General features: G+C 39.9%; 1 protein-coding gene across 6 annotated transcripts in view; it reads left to right on the top strand.

Moving 5' to 3' along the window:
- Positions 1–12,385: 12,385 nt before the first annotated feature.
- Positions 12,386–19,391, top strand: part of MAPKAP1 (MAPK associated protein 1) — a 327,671-nt gene continuing 320,665 nt past the window's right edge. For all 6 annotated transcript variants that reach the window (XM_043986958.1, XM_043986955.1, XM_043986957.1 and 3 more), the window contains exon 1: positions 12,386–12,627. The gene's annotated coding sequence lies outside the window, so the exon portion shown is untranslated. The remainder of the gene's footprint in view (positions 12,628–19,391) is intronic.

A 19,391-nucleotide genomic window follows, 5' to 3' on the forward strand; every position in this document is an offset into this window, starting at 1 on the left:
CCTGAGTTCAAATCTGGCCTCAGACACTTGACACTTACTAGCTGTGTGACCCTGGGCAAGTCACTTAACCCTCATTGCCCCACAAAAAACCCAAAAAACCAAACCAAACCAAAACAACAACAAAAAGAGCAAACAGGAGAGTATCTTGAACCTAAAAAAAAAGATTTACCTTAGAAGAACGATATTTAAAGGTCTATGTAGGAAAATTCTACCATGGTGCCCCCTCTCTAAAGAAGGCAGTGCAGCCATCCTTCTGACACTAACCTCTTGCTCCCCGGCACAGGAATCAAAATCTCTTTAGGAGAAGAGTGGGAGGAGGAGACTAGAGCTATCTGTTCATGCTTCCCCTCAATCCACACCTAAGCTCATGTGCATACACATAATTTTCATGGGCAATACATCCAGCTACCCTACAACTAAATGCCTTTGCAGTGAACAAATTGTGTCTTCTGGTTTACTAGAGAAAATCATCTATAGCTTTGAGTTGTCAGTCAGTAAAGCTTTACTGAGCTCCTAATATGTGAGGCACTGTACTAAGCACTAGGAATACAAAAACAAATAAAAAGACAGTTCTTGTCTTCAAGAAGTTTACAATATAATGGGGGAAGACAACAAACAAAATGAAGCTGAAAAGGGAGTCAGGGAAGAAGATACTCAATCCAGAGATATGAGGGAGAAGTCCAAAGAAGTCCAGAAGCAGTGTAGTTGGTGGGAAATGAGGACCTGACTATTCTTGGCTCACTCCTTGAAGGGAGGTTTTGATGCTCATGACTCTGCCTTTGAATCAGAAGGTCCCAATCAAAGGGGAAGAGGGTATCGATCAAATGTAAATACCTAGGTTGATTTAATTCACAGGATGATGAGATTTCCCAATGATGAGGTTCCTGGAGTACATTGGCATGAGGCAAAAGTCTCAAAGCAGTGGGGAACAACGCCCCTTCCTTAAATGGAGTAACTGTGTACCTACAAAGTATCTTAAACCTGGGCTCAGGTAGCTCTTCTAAGGCTCCCACATGTGAAAGTGGTGAGCCTTAAGTCCTATACCAATACTTTCTTGCTCTTGCAATTATTTTTATTAATTTACATATACCTTGTATTTACTTCTTGTGTTCATATTGTCTCCCTGTCCCAGTAAAAGGTAAGCTCCTTGAGCGCAGGGGCTATATATTTTTGTCTTTGTCTTCTCCCTAGAACCTAGCTCAGAGCCTCAGAGAGAGAGTGGGCTTACTCAATGCTTATTGAATTGGATTGTATTAAATTTTTACAGATAAGGAAACTGAGGTTCAGAAAGATGAAGTAATTTTGCCAGATTCACAAAGCTAGCAAATCTCAGAGCCAGGATTATAAATTTCCTGACTTTAAATCCAGAGTTCTTTTTTTTTTTTTTTAAATAGTACCATGTTGTAATAATAGCTATGTAATCCCCATTGTGAGGATCTTAAAATGGATACTTCTCCAAAAGTAACATTGAATACCTGATATTAAAACACTTTTATAGCTTAGAATCTCTAGTTGTTCCTTAGAGTTGAAGCAATTTACACTTCAGGAGCCTTTTTGAGCTTATAGTATTTAGAATTATCTTTTCAGTTGAATCTGTCCATCTCTCTATTTTTAATGCCCAGTTTCAAGCTGATGTGTTATACCAGAAAGAGTGCTGGATTTATAGTCAGAAGATCTGGGCCAAAATTACTTAATCCTCTGAACAGTTATCTCATTTGAAAAATGAGAATAATATTATGTGGGTGACAACTCATAATATTCTTGTGAGAAAACTGCTTGGCAAATTGTAAAGATATACATACACGTGTGTATGGATTATTATTATAGTAACCATGTCTAATTAGAAGCTAATAGTAGCATATGCTAGCTACATTCTATCCTTAGGTTAGACGTATGTTTAATATAACTCTTAAGAAGAAAATTATGTGGAATTATATATTTTTATCTAATTGATCAAAGTGTTCTGAATAGTCAATTCCTTTCCTGTTTCATTTTATTATTTCCTACAATTTCCCTATATTCTATGTCTAACTGCCTTTTATCAATTAAAAAACAAACAAAATTTCATTTCAGAAAGAGGAAAAAATAAATTAGAAATTAGGAGAGGAACACACTTGTAAAATATTGAATATTACATTTAAAGACAGGTTATTTATTTCAACTAGTGTTTCATTCTCACTATAGTTTCTTTTTTAAAATTTTATTAAAATTTATTTTTTGGTTATATTTTAAGTTCCAAACTGTCTCCATCCCTCCCTCCCCATTCTGCACTAGAGAAGGCCACCATTTGACACACACACATGCATATATACATATATATACATATATATGGAGAGAGAGAGAGAGAGAGAGAGAGAGATGTAAAACCAGGCTACACATACTTCTATTTATCAGGTTTTTTTCTCTGGATGTAGATAACATCTTCCTTCATAAGTCATTTGTAATTGATCTGAGTATTTATAATACTTAGAATAACTTAGTTTTTCACAGTTAATATTTGAACAATATTGCTGTTACTGTATACAATGTTCTTTTGGTTCTGCTTTACTTCATGTAAGTCCATGTTTTTCTAAAATCAACCTCATCATTTCTTATAACACAATAGTATTCCATCACAATTCTATGCCACAACTTGTTAAGTCATTCTCCAGTTGATGGGCATCCCCTTAATTTCCAGTTCTTTGCCACTACAAAGAGAGGTGCTATAAATATTTTAGAACATATAAGTTCTTTCTTCCCTTTTCTCTGATCAATTTGTGAAACAGACCTAATAGTGGTATTGATAAGTCAAAAGGTATACACAGTTTCATAACTCTTTAGGCATAATTACAGATTGCTCTCCAAAATGGTTGGATCAATTCACAGTTCTACCAACAGTATATTAGTGTCCCAGTTTTTCTACATCCCCTCCAACTGTTATTTTCCCCTTCTAACATTTTAGCTAATCTGAAAGATATGAAATGATATCGTAATCAATAATGACTTAGAGCATTTTTCTTATATGAATTTCATATGAGCTTTCATTTCTTCATTGAAAAACTCATATCCTTTGACCATTTATCAGTTGAGGAATGGCTTATATTCATATAAATTTGACAAAGTTTTCTATATATTTAAAATATAAGACCTTTATTTGAGAAACTATCTATAAAATCTGTCCCTGATTTTTTGCTTTCCTTCTAATCTTGGCTACATTGGTTTTATTTGCATAGAAACTTTAATTTAATGCAATCAAAATTATCCATTTTATATCTCACAATTCTCTCCATCTCTTATCTATAAATTTTTTCCCTATTCATAAGTCTGATAGGTAATATGTTTCATGTTCTTCTAATTTAATGATATCACCTTTTATATCTGTGTCATGTATCAATTTTGACCATATCTTGGTAAATTGTGTAAGATATTGATCTATACCCAATTTTTGACAGACTGCTTTCAAGTTTTCCCAAAAATTTTACCAAATACTGAATTCTTATTCTAAAGTTTGAATCTTTACATTTGTCAAACAATAGGTTATTATAATAATTTACTACTATGTATTATATGTCTACTCTGTTCCACTGATCCACCTTTCTATCTCTTAGTCAGTACCAGATGATTTTGATAATTACTGCTTTATAATATAGTTTAAGATCTGGTATTGCTAAACCTCTTTCCTTTATATTCTTTTCCATTAATTCTTTTGATATTCTTGACCTTTTGTCCTTCCCAACGAATTCTGTCCCCTCTGTTTCAGAAGTGGTCTATATCCCATATTTTGACAGCAGTGTATAAATGTTTCCAGTTCATTACAATAATCATGAAATAATGTATAGAAAGCATTTTAAGTCTTAAAGACATACATAAATGAGTTATTATTGCTATTTTTTAACAATAACAAATACTTAAAGCACTTTCTTCATCACAACCCTGTAAAGTACATAGGGTAAATATCATTAATCCCATTTTACAGAAAAGGAAACTGAGGTCCAGAGTTAGTAGGCTAAGTGATTTACTCACTGTCCCATTGGCTAATCTATGGTAAAATCTTGAGTCATATCTGAGTTTCCTGATTCCAAGTCCAGTGTTCTTTACACTAAACTATAGGAGTACAACGTAATGGGCAGATTCCTCTTGGTTAATAATGTTATTGTTTTTTCTCCTTCATTTTTGAAGAGGACCAAGGACTTCACAGGGTGAGGTCTTGACTTACACATGAACTGGATTTAAGTGAGGCAGGGTTGCACAAAATCATCAGCCTTATTCTCTCTTCTGGAGTCATTGAAGTCCAGTGGCAAGACAAAAGTCAAGATGACTAGTAATAGTCAAGGATGCAGCAGATGACCTTGGCATCTTGTTTTTGTTTTTTGCAGGACAATGAGGGTTAAGTGACTTGCCCAGAGTCACACAGCTAGTAAGTGTCAAGTGTCTGAGGCCAGATTTGAACTCAGGTCCTCCTGAATCCAGGGCTGGTACTTTATCCACTGTGCCACCTAGCTGCCCCTGACCTTGGCATCTTTGATGTCTGACTGAGATCTACTTACTATATAGTAACTACTTTAGTTGCCTGCATGGCCCTTGGAACAAGTTGTTCTCATCTGCACATTCCTTTGGGGGAAGTCTTCATGTTCTAGGAGTAAACATCCCCCTATTCACTAATATGTTTGAGGCCTGTCAGTTACCCTCAACCTGGTTTAGCCTGTCTGCTGAGATGGTTAGGGGGACATGTCCACTGTACACACAGCTTCTCAGAGGTACAGGTGAGAGTTGGGTGACAGGTGGACATGAAGGGTGGATAAGCAGCCCTGAAAAGGGTTTGGCAAGCCCTCACATCAGAGATGCTAATACTCCTTCAACACTCCATACATACCTGTGTTAGAGATAAGGTTTAAAGGAAGGTCCAAGGATAGTCAATGTGGGCCCCCTCTGAAAACCCAGAAAGTTTCTATCCAAGGGGTGTCAGATGGTGCTGCAGATATATAACTATGCTGGATGCACACTCATTGGGGTATGATGGATACCAGAGGTTTTCACAGCAGTGGCATGTGAAATGTTGTCATTGTTGTACATGGCTTGGTTCATATGCCACCTTCTTCAGGAAGTCCTCACACCAGTAGTGTTAGTCCTCCATGAACACCCTATATACCTATTATTTAATAATGATAATAATAATAATACATTCATATAAAATTTTAGAGTTTATAAAGTAACTTAATATCCATTAAATCTTCTGTACTCAGATGCGAAGCCCATTCACTGCTCCATGAGATAGCAGACAGAATGTTGAATGCAGAGACAGCAGGCTTGCACTCGTTTTCCTGGATCTACTAATTATTAAATGTTTATTATCTCTGGGCTTCATTTGCTTCATAAAATGGGAGAGGTTGGACAAGATGAGCTCTAGAGTTCCCTCTGGTTCTAACATTCTATATGTTATGTTCTAAGATCTTTCTCTATAACTCTATAATGAGGTAGCATTGTCTGGTGGATGTGGGACTTGGCATCATAAAGATACAAGTTCGAATACTGCCTCAGATACTTATTAGTTGTGACCTTAGTTTAACTTGTCCAGGCCTCAGGTTCCTCATCTCTAGTATGAGGGAGCTGGATTTGATGGTCTTTAAGGTTCCTTTCAGCTCTAAATCTATGGTTCCTCAAACTCTTATACTTTATATTTTAAGATCCCCTCCAGGCTTAACAATCTATGTTATATGATTCTTTATTCTAAGGCCCCTTCCAGCTCTAACATTCTATGCTTCTATGATTGCTAGGAAGGCAGCCTGCCCAATATATATATATATATTTTTTTTCTGCCCAATATATTTTTGCAACCATGCTAGAAATTCCACTTAGAGAGTTTTATTTTATTAGGTTCAGTATTGCCTACTCTTCATTTTGCCACAGCAGATCATTTTCCTGGGAGGGAGTCAGGAAACAACCACTGATTCATAGTCCAATGAAATGTGGCATTTCACTATGCCACATCTACCTCTCCAATATAAGGTAGTATAATTGCTAATATTTATCCATCTACATAATGTATGAAAATATTTTTTTTATTTTACTGAGAAAATTGAGGCCACTGAGCTCCCTCTTGCCCCCTTCCCTTCATCTCAAAAACCTCTTGAAGGGGCAGTTAGGTGGCGCAGTGGATAGAGCACCAGCCATGGATTCAGGAGGACCTGAGTTCAAATTTGGCCTCAGACACTTAACACTTACTATCTGAGTGACCCTGGGCAAGTCACTTAACCCCAATTGCCTCACCAAAAACAAAAACAAACAAACACCTCTTGACATCATCTTTCACTCTCTTTCCTTTTCCTTGGTTTCTGACAATGAGGTAGCCCTTTCTCCTGCCAAATCCAACCCCTCTCCATGTGGTCTTGATCCCATCCTCTCCCATTGTCTCCAGTGGATTGTATCCTCATTTCCTCTTCTCTCTCTCAAATATGCAACTTCTTCCTATCCACTGGTTCCATCCTTACTGCCTCCAAACATGCCTAATTTTACCTTCTCCTTAAAAAGCCTCCACTAGACCCTACTATCAACCACTTCAAACTATATTGTTCTTTATATCTTCTTTCTTTCTCTGCCAAACTCCTGAAAAAAGTTATCTACACTCACTGCTTCTACTTCCTATTTACTCAACTCTTTGTACTCTGGCTTCTGACCTCATCAATCAACTGAAACTGCTTTCTTTAAAGTTATTAAGATTTCATAATTGCCAAATCTGATGGTCTTTCCTCAGCCCTCATCTGTCTTGATCTACCTAATGCATTGGACATTGCTGATCACCTTCTCCTCCTGGAGAAACTCTCCATGAGTTTTGTGATGTCATTCTATTCCGGTTCTCTCCTACCTGATTGAATATTCCTATTGATGAATATTTCTATTGATGACTCATTATCCATATAAGGCCCCTTAACTATGCATATTCCCCAAGACTTTGTCATAAGCCTTCCTTTCTTCCTTTTCTACACTCTCTGGGTAACCTTATTAGTTCCCAAGATTTTAACTAACATCTCTATGTAGATGACTCCCAGATCTTAATGCCTATCATTAGTCTCTCCCCCAAATTTCAGTTCTACATAATCAACTATCTATTGGACATTTCAAACTAGATTCCTAGTGTGATGAAATAATGGGATTTAGCAGATACTCAAAGACCCACCTGGAGATTAATCTAGACTGATTGAATCAAGTGAGGGTGATTAACTGCTGGTTAGCCTACTTCAAGTTAACTGGATTGTAATCACACCTTGAGAACACCTTCAGAACCAATGGATTTGGATGATGCCAACCAATCAGCTTGAAGCAGTGCGTAAGGACCGCCTCTGTTCCAGACCTATAAAAAGCTTCCACAATCAGTTTGCTGGAGAGAGTTTGTGATTGAAGCAGGCTTGTGGCAGAGGACTTGAGGAAGAACCAGACCAGGCTGGGACTCTAGGCTAAATAGGCTTTTTTCTTAACTTTCTGAACTCCATGGGAATATCTGTATGCTTTAATAAATGTTTAATGCCCAAGGACTGGTGCTAAAGCTTCTAATTTAAGGCGACCACAATTTAGATTTTAAACATCACACTAGAAACATCTTAAACCCAAAATGTTGACAACTGAACTCGTTATCTTTTTTCCAAACCCAGACCTCTTCTAAACTTCCCTAGGTAAACCATGCTCCAAAGCCTATTGGTATGGGACTCTGTTCTCATTGGTGGAGTTGGTGAAAGCAGGAGAGAAGAGATGTCAAGGTTCTTCTAGCTTTCAGCTCTGAGAGGGAAGATGTGTTGCCATCCTTTTTTCAAGTCTTTGAAGGGAAAAAAAGACTCTGGGGAAAAAAGGTGACATGAAAGGAGCTGACAATCTCCATTATGTCCATGTTTCCAGCATACTACATTAGAGACTTTGGGAAATTACAACTTTGGGCAAGATCTTGGACTGTTTCTCTTGGTTGCGATATCTCACTACCAATGGGAGAGCTCTTTCAATCTGTATTGTTTGATACATATGTTCCTATGTACACTTTCTCTGATTTCTATTTTGCTATCAATTTTGATAAATGGGCTTCCTTGCTATTTATTATGTCTATGTTTAATGTGGAACTTGTATTTGGTGGGAAGTGAGTCAAGACTTGGATATAATTTGGGAGTCCCCTTTTCCCATAAGGAAATCGCAATCAGAAGCTTGAAACTAAAATTTATTTCTCTTCGACTAACAATACTTAAGGGAGCAGATAGATATAATTTTACCTCAGTACTTCCCTCTGTCTGAGGAAAGTAGAGTGGTAGCCAGTCTCTGACCCCAACTTCCTGCTTCCAGGGAGGAATTAAAGTCTTGAAGAAGTGGGGGGGGGGGAGAGGGAGGAAAGCCAGAGATGTATCTATTCTGGTCTTCCTGTGAGCCTAACATAACATGTCATGCTAAATGTTGGGGTACCTATTTCTGTTGGAGTGCTACTAGTCTTCTAGTCTCTCAGGTTTACAACCTCTGCATTTTCCTTAATTCCTCACTCTGACCTCACCCCATATCTACAATTTCTCCCTCTACATCTCTTGCATCTAACCCCTCTTCTCTACTCATACAGCTACTGTTTAAATTCAGACTCTCATCACCTCTCACCTAGATTATTTTTTTAATAATAAATATTTTTATTTAAAATTTTGAGTTCCAAATTCTATTGCTTTTTCCCTCACACCCCTCCCCCATCCCTGAGATAGGAAGCAATCATATATAGGTTATACATGTCTCACCTAGATTACTGTAATAGTCTCCTAACAGGTCTCCCCGCTTCAAGTGCCTCTTCACTAGAGTGGAGTCAACATATACCCTGCTGCTAAATGATTTTCCTTAAGAGAAGATTTGACCATATTAATCTCCAACTAGATATATTCTAGTGACTCACTACTGTCTCGAACATTAAATATAAACTCCTGTTATTAGCTTTTAAAGCCATTTACAACCTGGCCCCAACCTATCTTTGCAGACTTATGGAATATTATCCCTCCTCCCATCCAGCCAAACTGACTCTCACTCAATTCCTCACATACGTCACACTTTTTTCATCTTTTGCCTTTTCACTGGTTTTCCCCAATGACTGGAATGCATAGCTTTCCTATTTCTTCAAAGAGTCCCCTTTCTACCTTATGATGCAGCTCAAGTGCTACCTTTTAATCTTGAGCTCCCCAATTGCTAGAGCCTTTCCTCCCAAAAGGCAGTGGGGAGTGTTTCAGTCTTTGTATCCCCAGTGCCTCACATACTGTCTGGTACATAAATGTTTTCTGACTGATTAGCTGATAGAAGAAACCTAGTAGTCTTGTGCCAGCTAACAAATATTTGTCCAAAATGTTGTGTTGTGTAGTAGAAAGAAGCCTGGTGGTAGAGACATAAGACCCAGGCTTCTCAAGATGTAAGCTGTTAATCTTCTTATGATGGAGGGAGTAAAATTGTTTCTGACATTAAGTAGACCTAATCACAGAATGTCAGAGCACAAACACAGAGACAGGAGAGGGCAGGACATGCCTGGGGATAAAAATGATAGCTTAGATTTACTTAGTGTTTTCAATCAATCAATCAATAAGCAGAGTGCATGAAGATTAGTAAAGTGAAATAAAGCAGGAAAGGTAGGTTTCACTCAGATGGGCAGGTCATGAATGTAAGATCAGGTGTTTGAATTTTATGCTATAAAAATAGGGAGCTCACTGAAAATTTTTTGTCCAGGTGAATCATATGTTTGTAACCTCAGTCCCAAAGCTTATTAGTATAGGATTCTCTCTCATTGGTGGAGATCAATGTTCCTTGCCCATGTGAAGGGTCAGGTAGAGTTGTTGAGATTGCGAAAGAAGAAAGTTCTTCACTTTCCTTTGAGTCTTCTGAGTCATCATTTGAGGTTTTTAGGGCTTCTGTCTCTGGGCACTTTAAGCTTCCAGCATCAAAAGAGAAGATGAAAGATACCAACCCCACTTCAAGTTGTTGAAGCAAAAGACTCTGGGAAAAAGCTGATATGAAAAGAGCTGGCAGATTGGTGGTCTTCATCATGTTTCTTTCCCTAGCTCCCCAGCTTGCCTTTCCACTAAACCCTTTCCTCCCCTTTCTGTTACTATAGGCTCTGATTTCTGTTTTGCTACTGATTTCGATAGATAGTTTTTCTTGGATAAATGCTATGTGTGTTGAGGAATTGGTATTTGGTAGGAAATGGGTCAAGTCTTGCATAGAAAGCTTAGAGTTTTGCTTTCCCCCCAGTAATGATCTGTGATCAGAAGTTAGCTTGAACCTTAAAACTTTATCCATTAGACTAACAATATTAAGGGAGCAGAGATACATACATACATACATACATACATTTACTAGTCTGGGATCTCTGAGGAGAGCAGTGTGCCCTCTGGGCCTCAACCTTCAGCTTCCCCTCCAGGCAGGAATTAAAGTTTCCTTTGGAGAAGAGTGGGGAAGAAGAGGCTAGAGTTGTCTACTGTGCTTCCCTTTGAGTCATAACAATGACACTCCCATGCTACATGTAGGATTACAACCTCTTGTAACACATAGGGCCATGCCACATATTCAAATCTGGTCATTGGTATTTCTGATTAGAACAATCCCTAGGAAAGCAATCTTGAGTTAGGGACTAAAGTTTTCTCAAAACACAACTATTAACCACAGAGTACAGAACTTGGATTTGGGAGACCTAAGTTGAAATTCCCAAGCAACTTACTAGCTTCCTGACCTTTGGCAAGGTGTTTCTCCTTACTAAGCCTATGTTCTTATCTGGTAAGAGGATAATTGATCTAGAGTTGTAAAGGACCTCAGTGGCTATCTAATTCAACCCCCTCCTTTTACAGGAGGAAAGCTAGGCAGAGGGAAGTTAAGTGATTTGCCAATGTCAGGGAGGCAGTAAACCAAAGGCAGAGAATAGTCTGTAATAGATAACTCTAAGTCTATTTTGGTGGTGCAGTGGATAGAGTGCTGGGTCTGGAGTCAGGAAGGCTCATCTTCCTGAGTTCAAATTTGGCCTCTGACACTTCCTAGTTGTGTGACCCTGGGCAAGTCACTTAACCCTGTTTACCTCTACTTCATCATCTGTAAAATGTGCTGGAGAAAGAAATGGCAAACCACTTCAATACATCAGCCAAGAAAACCCCAAATGGGGTCACAAAGAGTTGGACATGACTAAACAATTACCAAGTACCATTCCAGTTTTAGATACTATGAAACCTATGAAAGGGAGGGGAAGTCAGGTCAACAAGCACTTTATATTAAGTGCCTGTATTTACCAGGCACTGGGCGAAACACTGGAAATACAAAAAAAAGTAAAAACAATCCTTGATTTCAAGGACCTCACAATCTATTAGGGAAGACAAAACTTAAACAAATTCCAAGTAACAAAGTCTGTACCCTGTCTGCAATCAAGGTACCTGTGTCAAGAACTCTAGCTGAGAAATCAGAGGACTCGGGTTCAAAAACATGCTCAGCCGCTTAACTACAAGTGTGACATTGAGCATACAGTAGACCAGGGGTTTTCAAAGTGTGTCCTGGGTTGAAGAATCTGCAAGTTCAAAACTATTTTCACAATAACACTAAGATATCATTTACCTATTAAAATACTCCCACCTTTCCCAAATACATTTTTTGGGGGAGGGGTGGTGAGGCAATTGGGGATAAGTGACGTGCCCAGGGTCACACAGCTAGTAAATGTGAAGTGTCTGAGGCTGAATTTGAACACAGGTCCTTCTGAATCCACGGCCGGTGCTTTATCTACTTTGCCACCTAGCAGCCCCCAAATACATTTTTAATGAGGTTGGATTTCTCCATGCATTTCAACCAAAGCAACGTACTGAATGCAGCCTATATGAATCTAGCTGTCTATTAGCAGATAGTAAAGAGATTTGTGAAAATATTTAAAACAATGCCATTCTGATTGTTTAAAAAGTGATTTACATATAGGATGTTATTTATGTTCACCTAAATATTTTTAAAATGTATCAGTTTTGATTTCTAATGCAATAAATAATGACAACCCACATAAAAGCTGTATAAAGAGGTTAGTCATGAGACCCAAAGGTTTAAGAAAAGCTGCAGCAGACAATAGGGTACCCCTGAGTAACACGAACAGTTTGATTAATCTTTCTGGGACTCAGTTTCCTCGTTTTAAAAGGAGTAGAGTTGGATTACATGACTTTTAAAGTCTCTTCTAGATCTAAATCTCTTACGCCGTGAGCTTCTTTTCAAACGCCACACCTGTCCGATCTGAAACAGCCTGGGAACTCAAGACAGAAGCGCCCCAGTCCAGGGGCGCATGCGCAGGGCCCAGACGCCGGTCTGGGTCACCGCTAGAGGAAGGAGCGGCTTTCAGCTCTCGCCGCTGGAGCTTGCGCACAACGGACCTCACAGTGACTTCCGGTGCGGCCGCCTGGGGTGAATCGGGGTCGGGTTCGGGGTGGCACAGGGAAGCCAGGGATGCGGTTCCGGGGCACGGCGCTGTGCCTGAGCTTCTGAGCCGTGGCTCAGGCTGCAGGGGCGGCGGGGCCGGTCCGAGCCTGGCTTGGGGCAGGGGGCGAGCCCCGGAAAGTGGAGCAGAACCGGTGCTGGGAGGAGGGCCTCGGCCCAGATACCGACCCTCCTCCCACTCCCCCCTGCTCCTCCGCCCCGAGGATTTCAGTAAGTGTGGAGGTTCCGAGGGAGCTGCGGGCCCACCCGGGGACTGGGCTGGTGCCATTGCCCCCCTCCCCGTGGGCGGGCGGTAGTGGGGGCATGGGGGGGGGCGGCGTGAGGACCCTAGCGTTCTCGCCTTCTGTTGGGAGCTGCCGGCTCGGGGGTGGGTCTGGCCTGGAGTGGGTGCCCGGTCCTTCCTGTCCCTGGGGAGGAGTGACCAGGGTTACCTACAATAGTACCCCCGCTTCTGGCATTGGGAGCAGCCTTGCTCCCTCCTATCCCCAGGAAGTTCTCGGAGCCTCCTCCCTTTCACTGGAGCGTGGTGGTGGTGGAGGCCTCCCGGGTACTAGACACCGGCTTCCACTTAACTTCTGTTTGCCTCAGTTTGCTCATCTGTGAAATGGGGGTAGTAATAGTAACAACCTCTCAAGATTGTTGTGAGGATCAAATGAGACAGTATCTGTAAAAAGCGCTTAGTGTAGTGCCTGACACAGAAGGCGCTATGTAGATTCCCTTGTCCTCCCCATTTTGGATTTTTTGGGGGATGTGGATAGACCCACTTATGAGTGGAAGTGGAATGACAGTAATTGTAGACTCGTGTGTTTCAGTGTATCCCAGCAACTTGACAGTCAAGTTAACAAGCACTTATTGAGTCCTTGCTTAGTGCCAACCACTGTGCTAAGCACCGAGGGTACAAAGAAATGCAAAAATAATCCCCGACTTCTTAGAGCTTATGTTATAGTGGGGAAGACAACACACAAACAACCATGTACGTACAAGATACATACAAGGTAAACTGGCGGTAACATGGCAATGAAGCCTCCAAAATGAAGGACTGGGAAAGGCATTTTACAAAAAGTGGCAGGGCCTTAACCTCTGAAACTCCAGTGAAGTTAGGAGGCAGAGATGACCAGGGAGAAAAGAGAGTTCCAGGCCTGGGGGACAGCCAGTGAAGCTATCTGGGGTAGGATATGGATTGTCTTGTGAGAAGAAACAAAAAGGCCAGTGCTAACTAGACTTTAGAATATATGGTGGCATACTGGGGGGGGGGAGGGGGTAAAGTGTAACAAGACTGGAAAGGCAGGAAGGAGCCATGTTTTAGAGGCCAAACGATTTTCTGTTTTATCCTGGAGGTAATAGGGAGCCATTAGAGTTTCTTGACTAGGGAGGTGACATGGTCATACCTGAGCCTTGCTTAGGAAGATCAGTTTGACAGTTGAGTGGAGAATGAACTGGAGTGGGAATAGATTTCAGGCAGGGAGACCAACTAGAAGGCTGTTGCAATAGTCCAGGCTAGCATGATACCTGTACCTGGTTGATGATAGTCAAGAGAAAAGAAGGCATATAGGATGAATGTGAAGAGGGTAGAATGGAAGAGCTGAAGGATAGAAATGGAAGGGGAGGAGAGTGAAGATTTGAGGATGACACTTAGGTCTGGGTAACTGGGAGGATGCCTTCTATAGTAAAAGAGGAGTGTTTTGGGAAAAGATAATGTATTTAGTTTTGGCCATGTTGAACTTCAGATGTCTTACAGTTGTGTCACACACTGGGTTGAGGTAGGGAAACATCATAGAGGCAAAATTAATTCTTGGCTCCCACTTACCTTTATTTTATTCCACTTCACATATACTCTATTCCAACCAAATAAGCCTGCTAGTAAACTGTTCCCCACACGTGACTTTTTTCTTCCACCTCATGTGTTTGGTCTTTGTAGAAGCCATCTCATATCCTTCTCTCTCACCTTTAGCCTCATAGTGTCTCAAACTTCCTTCAAAGCACAGTTCAGACGTTAACTCCATCTACCTTTCCTAACCTTCCTTCTTGTTAGTGCTGTCTTCTTGAAATTACTTTGTTAGACTTTTTGTTATTTTATTATACTTTGTATTTAGTATATGCAAAGTGTTTTGCTGAACTTTAAATCAATGTGTTTCCTTCTCATTGGATGAAAACTCCTTGAGGTCAAGTATTTCTTAGTTTTGATCTTAATATTCCAAGTGCTTAGCACGGTACCATCATATAGTTTCACAATAAATGTTTGTTGACTGGAACGTACTTTATAGACTATAGCATGTTAGAGTAGCAAGGTGCCTTATAATGTTTAATGTCAGAGCTGGGAGGCTCCTTAGAACTTAGAGTGTTTGGTATGTATACAGAATGTCCCAAAAGTCTAAGTGCAGACTTTCCAGACATCTTCTGTTTCTGTGACCAAACAGTAATTTACTTCATTGCTCCATGAATTCATCTGAATACTTTCTTTCTTTCTTTCTTTCTTTCTTTCTTTTTGGAGGAGGCAATTGGGGTTAAGTGACTTGCCCAGGGTCACACAGCTAGTGTTAGGTGTCTGAGGCCGGATTTGACCTCAGGTCCTCCTGAATCCAGGGCTGGTGCTCTATCTACTGCACCACCTAGCTGTCCCGAATACTTTCTCTACTAACTCCAAATACAAATCTGCCATACTTTAGAAGATAGTTTTTGTGAGTTATTTTGCCACTCATTACCTGTTGGCCAACTTGCTAGTGAAAAGCAATTTAAAATGACTTTTAAGGCTTTTTAGAGGGAGCTGACTCAGAGTAAGTACTGATTTTTATTTGTTGTACTTCAAAAAGTTTTCATTCAACTTGTTTTATTTTCCTTCTTTAGCTGGTATTCCCTTCCCTTCCTCCCTCCCAGCAGCTTTTTTAAGTACTAACAAATATAGAAAGCTGTTCCATTGCAGACATTTGCACATCCGTAGAATGAAAGCTACACCATCAATATCTACTAGATTATAGACATCAAGTATGTATGGGGATTATACACTCATGCCCACATTACCAGCTGTTTGAGGTCTTTGAAGATCACTTCTTTAAGCCATAGTTTTCTTTAAAAAGTTCATCTGTCTCATCTGCCTAATGGGGGGTGGGGTGGGGTTGGAAATACTTATACTGCCTACCATGAAGGCCTGTCTTTGTGAATGCCTTTTTGTAATCTTAAAGAGCTGTGCAACTGGTTGCTATTATTATTTTAAGTCTTAAGGAAAGAGAAAGTAGGGAATCATGAGAATATTGTAATAGAAATAGCAGTGGACTTGGAGACCTGACTTGGAGTCCCAGTTTTGCCACATGCTGACTGTGTTCTTAGGCAAGTCACTTTACCTACTTTCAGTTCCCACATACTTAAATTGATTGGATTGGATGGTATCCAAAAGGTCTGTACCTCCAAATTTTTGTGGTCTGATATTCTCTACTGTAACATACTGTGTTCTAAGGTCCTTTCTAGCTCTTTCTCTGAGTCTTTTCTACATCTCAGTGAAACAGCATTGTTTCATGGTAGCAAAAATGCCACTGAAGTCCATATTTTCACAGTGAGCCTTAATGGTTGATGGGGAGGTATGTATCATTGTTATCTACAAACATTTATTGATATTCTTTGCCAGGCTCTGTGCTGGGCACTGGGGTATTAAGATGGTTCCTTTCCTTATAGGGCTTACAGTCTGGTTGGGGAACCAGTTCAGATGTATGAAGTGATACATAATAATAGCTGACATTTATGTAGTGCTTTAAGCATCGAAGAGCACTTTCTATCCATTTGATCTTTACATCAAACCTGTGAGTCAGGTACTAATCAGTCATTCAGTCATTAAGCTTTTGTTAAGCACTTACTACATATCAGGTACTGTACTAAGGTCTGGGTACAAAGGAAAAGCAAAACCAAATCCTGTCATTAAGGAACTTCTTCTAATAGAGGACACATCCTCCTTCCCAATTTCCACTCTTACCCCCACACATGGTGTCCCCAAAGTTGTAGTATTCAGCTTTAAGCTTTAAGGACAAAGGAAAGAAACAAGCATTTATTAAGTGCTTAATATATGCCAAATACTGTGCTAAGCATTTTACAAATAATTCATTTGATTATCTGGGAGGTAAGTGCTATTATTATTACCATTTTACAGTTGAGGAAACTGAGAAAGACAGAGGTTAAATAACTTGCCCAGGTCATACACTCTGAATGTCCAAGGCCAGATTGAACTTGTTTTCCTCACCAACCTAGGCCAGCCTCTTTTTCAGACGGACCACCTAGCTGCCCTTTAAGCGCTTAAAACTGTTAAGTTTTAAGTTAGCCTTTTGGACCTCCCTGTATACATACACACGCAACAATCAGCACATACACACCAGATAGAGAGTAGGTAGAAGAGAAGGGCCTGGGAGCTAGGAAAGGGGTATAAGAAGTGGTACTGCCATGAATTCTCCATGGCAGAGGTGAAGAGGGAATGGGCAATAGCCATTGAAAAGGTACTGAGAAGGAAGATGGGGCAGGACCATAGAATATAGGGACAGAAGTAATGTGTTAAAATACTAGAAAGATGGAAAGGGCACCAATTGTGGTGATCTTTAAATGCCAAATAGCAGAGTTTGTATTTGATCCTAGGGATAATAGAGAGTCATTGGAGTTTATTGAGGAGAGGAACATTGTATGACTTATGACTTAGGAAAATCATTTTTGGCAGCTTTGTAGAGAGTAGATTGGAATGGAGAGAGAAAGTAGAGATTCCAGTTAGAAGGCTTTTTCTGTAGGTCATGGAAGAAGTGATGAGGTCAAGGATGATACTTAGGTTGTGAACTTGGGTGACCCAGAGGGTAGTTGTGCCCTTGATAGTAATAAGGTAGTTTGAGGGAGGAATGGGTTTGGAGGGAAAGAGTTAGCTGTCAAGGTAGAATTCTGTGAGGATGTCCTAATGAATAGGGATATGTAATCATGTTGGCAGGATAGGCAAGGCCAAAGGCATTTGTTAAGCACTAACTAGGAGTAAGGCACCATACAGAGAAAGGATCAGGAAATTAGAAACAGTGGGGATGAGTGTGTATGTGTTGTGTGTGGAGGAACTGGATAAGACAGGAGAGTATGGGATAAAGGGTATAAGTAGAATTGGTCTTAACGAGCAGAAGAGCTACTTCATCATTAGAAACTGGAGTAAAGGAGATAGTGGAGGGTAATGTCAGGCATGTGAAATGGAGGGGAGAAGAGAGCGTTCTTGATAAATGGCCTCAATTTTAAAAATGAAATATACATATTATCCCTATTTTATGATGAAACTGAAGTTCATAGAGGTTGTTACTGGCCCAAGAGTCCACAGCCAATGTCATAGGTGGAATTCAGATCCATGACTTTATGACTCTTAAGTCAAATGCTCTTTCTACTATACCATACTGTCTACATAAAGTATACAAGGTAACATGCTCTACTTTACAAAGGAATTAACTAAGGCTTCCTGCAAGAGATAGACTTGAGAGCAGTACCTTTAAGGAATTAAATAATGCAACAAGAGGAGAGAAGACTTTGCAAGCAGGGAGGCTTGTGCAAGCAAAGATGGGAACAGTAACTGGCATGTTTAAGGAACAGTGACCAGAGTAGTCTGGCAGAGGTGAAGGATTCCTTTTTTTACCCAGAAATGTTTTTATTTTTTTAAATAAAAGTATTTTATTATTTTCCAGTTACATGTAGAGATAGTTTTCAACTATTTGTTTTTATAAGATTTCCAGTTTCAAATGTTTCTCCCTCCTTACCCTCCCTTCTCCCCTCCCCAAGACAACAGGTAATCTGATATGTATGTACAATAACATTAAACATATTTCTGCATTAGTCATGTTATAAGAGAAGAATGAGAGCAAAAAGGAAAAACCTCAAAAAAAAACACAACACAGCACCAAAACAGAAAGAAATAGTATGGTTCAATCAGCATCCATATTCCATAGTTCTTTTTTTTTTTCTTCTGGATTGGGAAAGCCTTTTCCATCATGAGCCCTTTAGAACTTTCTTGTACTGTTGTATTGGTAAGAAGAATCTAGTCTATCAGTTGATCAACACATAATGTTGATGATACTGTGTACAATGTTCTGCTCATCTCACTCATCATCAGTTCATGCAAGTCCTTCCAGGTTTCTCTGAACTCCTCCTGCTCGTCATTTCTTACAGCACAATAGAATTCCATTACATTCACATACCACAACTTGTTCAGCCATTCCCCAACTGATGGACAGCCCCTCAATTTCCAATTCCTTGCCACTACCGAAAGAGCAGCTATAAATATTTTTGTACATGTGGGTCCTTTTCCCTTTTTTATGATCTCTTTGGGAAAAAGACCCAGAAGGATTCCTCTTAAAGTAGTAATGGGAAATTGGTTTGGAGGAGGTGTTGGTGCCAGATTGTGAAGTCTTCAGTGTCTAGCTAAGGAGATATTCCACAGTACCTATCCTAAATGCTTCACATTTTAAATACATTGGTATCTTTGGGGCCCTTCATTCACCAGAAAACACTTATTAATGAGTGAATAAGTAAATGAAAAAGCATTTATTAAGCACTTTCTGTCTGCCAAGCCCGGGCATGTAAATACAAAAGAGACAATCCTTGCCTTTAAGGTATTTATAGTTTATTTGAGGAGTAGTGATCAGGGAATGGTGAAGTCTGGAATGGTCAGAGGAGTTATAGGGCTATTTATTGATTGTTTATGTTTCCTTTCTAAGAGTGACATTAATATTGTTTGTTAGTAATTGTTGTTCTTAGAGAACAAATGGCAAACCCCTTCAGTATCTTTGCCAAGAAAATGCCCAAATGGGGCCACGAATAGTTGGACATGTCTGAAATGACTGAACATTGTTCTCAGAGCAAGAGGTAGAGGGGGTGGAGGGGTGGTGATGGTGGCATACAAGCAGTGGCCTGGCAGGAAGGTGGCAGGATGGTTGCTGGAGGTTCTGTAGGTAGAAGGTGTAGCACCAGTATTAAGGGCAAGCATG

This window comes from Dromiciops gliroides, chromosome 2, assembly GCF_019393635.1.
Source record: "Dromiciops gliroides isolate mDroGli1 chromosome 2, mDroGli1.pri, whole genome shotgun sequence".
Classification (NCBI taxonomy): Eukaryota; Metazoa; Chordata; class Mammalia; order Microbiotheria; family Microbiotheriidae; genus Dromiciops; species Dromiciops gliroides.